The 3881-nt window shown below is 52.4% G+C and overlaps 1 pseudogene; it reads right to left on the bottom strand.

Moving 5' to 3' along the window:
- Nucleotides 1–2462: 2462 nt before the first annotated feature.
- On the bottom strand, nucleotides 2463–3644 carry LOC119808298 (annotated as a pseudogene).
- Between the last annotated feature and the right edge of the window lie 237 nt (nucleotides 3645–3881).

The following is a 3881-nucleotide window of genomic DNA, read 5'->3' as shown; positions in this document are numbered from 1 at the left end:
TATATATATATATATATATATATATATATATATATATATATAATTATATATATATATAGTGATGTACTTTTTTAAATTAGCTTTTACTAATATATATATAGTGATGTACTTTTTAAAATTAGCTTTTACTAGGAACATTCTTATTTCTTTTTTTTTTTTTTTGTAGAGAGCACACGGTTTATTAAAGACAACTCATTAACAGCACTGACCCAGAGAACGGATGAGAACACAGAAGCCACTGCTGTCTGGTACCCCGGGGGTGACCTGTCAAGCTCCTGGGGCCACCCCCACGTGGAAGCTGCTGCATTCAGACTCTGGTTCTCTGTTAAGAATCACCGCAGGCAAGTCCTTTCCTCAGGCAGCACCCAGCTGGGGAGCCACTCTACTGCATATAGTCTCCATGCCCTTGGCCTTCATCTCCAGGGTCAAGGAGTGGGCACAGGATGCAGGTCTCCCACAGAAACAAATCGGATGCAGTGATTCCAGTAGCATGGTCCCAGGAAGAGAGGGAGGGAGAGAGCAAGGAAGGGAGGATGGGCAAGAGGGAATGAATGCAGTAGGTGTCCCAGGCAGTGTCTGCTGGCTTCCAGGCAATGAAGAGGTCAATGCTGGGGCTGAACTACCCGCTGACAAGTCCTACATTAAGGGGAGGCCAGGATGGCGGGAGTGTATGTCCTGTATCTCTGAGTACAGCAAATGCACCAGCTCTGGCCTCCCTTGTACTCAGTTCTAGTAGAGTTCCCAGCCAGGAACGGGAGAGGATGCCAGGGTTAACCTTGGGAAATTAAGACAATCCATGCCTCCAATTCTATCACCCCAGGCACTACCACCCGCCCACAGCCCAACTCACTTGCCAATCTGCAATAAATAGCCCATGTCTAAATAAATAGTTTTTAAAAATCACCCAAATATTGTATGTTGGGGGAGAAGGTAGCAAAAAGGCAGAGTCCAGCAGCACCCAAGGAAGTTTACTAAAGCAGCAGCTTGGGAAGGCAGGGAGTCCTGCCCACTGGTCTCAGGAAGGCTTTGGGGGGCAGCTGCTGGAGCCTAGTTCCTGCTGGCCAGTCTGAGAGGGTGAGGATCCCCTTCCCCTGCTGTCGACCTGCCTTCAGGACTCAAACCACCTAGCATCCACAGAAAAGGAGGGAGGGACAAGGTCAGGAAAAGTCTACTTGCTGAACAGGGGGCAGCTCAGGCACTGTGTCCTCGAAGCCAGAGACAGCCCAAGCACCTCTGCAGCCCCTACAGGAGCACAGCTACAGATGCAGCTTTCCTGGCACTGAGAAGCTCCAGGCCTTCAAGTTTAGCCAATGCTGGCCACAGAGAGGCATCCTTTGGTCCTTTGCCCTTGATGAGACTTACACACTCTGGGCAGGAACATGGAAGCCAAGGGATGCCAGCTCTGCTGAGATGCTCAGACTCCAGCTCCCAGGCACAGCCCAGCGGGAAGTCCTTGGTATCTGAGATGATGAGTCTTCAGGGAGGCCCTTACAAGACTCCTTCTCCCTCCTTTCTCCACAGTTGGGCAAACAACGGGCAAGAGACCCCAAGTGTCGCAGGCCACCATGTCAGCAGCACTTGGCTTCCTCAAGCAGAGCAGGCCCTCTGATGAGCCACTGTGGATTCCTTCTCTGGTGAGGGGACCTTGAACCTTGGGTTGGGGATGGGAACAGGGTGCCCAAGCCAAGGTTGGCCTGCAGGGGTCTTACTAAGCCACACTCCTCATTCTGACTGAAGGCTTCAGGAAGCAGAGAGGAGAGAGGAAAAGGTTTGGGGTAAGGTGCTCCAGGCGAAGGGTAGAGAGAAATGGAGAGGAAGGAACGGCAGGAGTCACACACACCTCTGGCAAAGAAAGAGGGAGACAGCAGAGGTAAAGACACAGAAGAGAGGAAGCAGGACCTCAGAGGGATTCCAACATGCCCACTCCACTTCCAGGGCATGTGTGAACACACATGTACATACACACACTGGAGCAGAGACATCTTGGGGACACCCCTACCATGAGCAAATACACCAGACAGGGGAGACAAAAGGTGAACCTAGAACTGGCAGTCTCTCAGCTCTTCTGGGGTCCTTTCCCCAAGTAGCTTGAGCACTAATGCTCAGAAATGGTTTCTGGCCCATTAGCCAATTTCCTCCCCTGACCAGGACCCAGGGGAAGGTGAAAGCACAAAGGGTAAGGAGCTACCGGGCAGAGGCATGGCTGGACCCTCGCCAGCCTCCTGTGCCTCACATGGCCCCAGTCCCAGGAGCCCAGTTCAGGAGCTCCAGCACTGCTCAGCAGCCTGGGTGGAGGCCTCAGGACTGAAGTGCAAGGAGGGCGGCAGGGCCAAGCATTGGGAAGGAGCACAGCACAGCATGGTATGCTCCAGAAGTAGCCTGGACCGCGGGAGCCAGGTTGGGAAGCCTGGAGCTGGCCAGGTCTGTGGCTTGTCCTCACTGCTTTCGCACTGACTCCTCTGTGTCCCACAAACCAGATGTAGAGTGCAGGTGGCTGCTCTTCCAACCCTGGGCCTCTTGCCACCAGGTTACTTCGAGTCTTGGAGCTCCTTGGCTTTCTGTAGGATCAGGCAGACGTCTGTGCTGGGGTAATCCTGCAGAAGCCGCATGTTGACGGTGAAATCCCCCTCCAGCAACTGCTCCCGGATCAGTATGAGCATGGCACAGCAGACCAGGAGGAGGAAGTCAAAGCGGTTGTCATCAGCAAAGAGTGAGTCCCAGAACCGGATGACATCAGGCAGCAGGAACTCCTGAGACAGCAGGAGTGTCAGCCAGCGGAAGGCAAAGAACTGGGGCTTCCAGTTTCAGGTAGAGTTCTACATCCTTATCCTTCAAGGTGGAGTACACCTTTTCCATCTTGTATGTGATGCCGCACTGGGAGTCATCCAGGCTCTTGATGAAGTTGTCCCGGATCTCAGCCATGAGGTTGGTGAAGCAGAAAAAGGTGTCAGCTTCAGCGTGCTCTTTCCACTTGCTGTTCGGGTCAGTGGCAAAAGTGTAGTAGAGGGGACCCACGATCTTATTCATGCCCTGCACGTAAGCGATGCCAGTGTTGAGCTTGGCATAGATGAACAGGATCCGCTCCACCACCTCCCAGTGGGCTTCACAGCCATTGGGCAGAACCTCATACTCATTCAGGGCTGGCAGTGCGTTGTTCTTGTGCGGGGAGCTCATATTTGTGACCCCGCTCCGGTTCCTGGCCACTGTCTGAGATTTCAGTGTTGTCTGCTCCACCCGTTTCCTAAGGGTCTCGAACTCATTCTGCGGGTCCAGGATGAGGAGGCAGGGGTATTCGGTGGCTCTCTGGAAGAAGGATATATCTGGGCACATCTTTGTCAATCTGCAGTAGCACCTCGTTGTCCTTAAAATACGTGTTCCACCGGCTATCAGGGTTCGGGTTGAGGGGATGATCTTCAAAGGTCACGTCCTCCCTGGATACACCCATGTTGGCCTTGGCGATGCCAGGCTGGATGATCATTTCCCGCAGGAACTGAGAATAGAGCCCTCTTCCAGCAGAGGCACCGCAGTTCGCCCTCACAGGGAATGCCACTAAAGCTGAGTTCTCAAAGCTTCTCCAGAACAATGGAAGGCTCCTTCAGGACATCCTGGAAATCGGCAATCCGGCTCTTGTGCAGACCTGACATGATGTTGACTTCCGGACTCCCGGGCTGCTTCTGCAGCCCCAGCTGCCGCCACTGGCCCCCCTCCCCCTCCGGGGACCCCGGAAGCTCCGCAAAAGCCAACATTCTTATTTTGTATTATGTTATGGTCTTTGTGTACTTTCACTGCCAATTTTCTTTTTTCATATTATTCAACAATGGCCACCTTCCCTTTTGAGAGAAGAATTTTATAACTTGTCATTTTCTTTTTTATCATCTTTA

The sequence above is a fragment of the Arvicola amphibius genome, chromosome 2 (assembly GCF_903992535.2).
Source record: "Arvicola amphibius chromosome 2, mArvAmp1.2, whole genome shotgun sequence".
In the NCBI taxonomy this organism is placed as follows: Eukaryota; Metazoa; Chordata; class Mammalia; order Rodentia; family Cricetidae; genus Arvicola; species Arvicola amphibius.
Note: the sequence above shows the minus strand (reverse complement) of the source record. Positions and strands in the feature narration are given on the sequence as shown.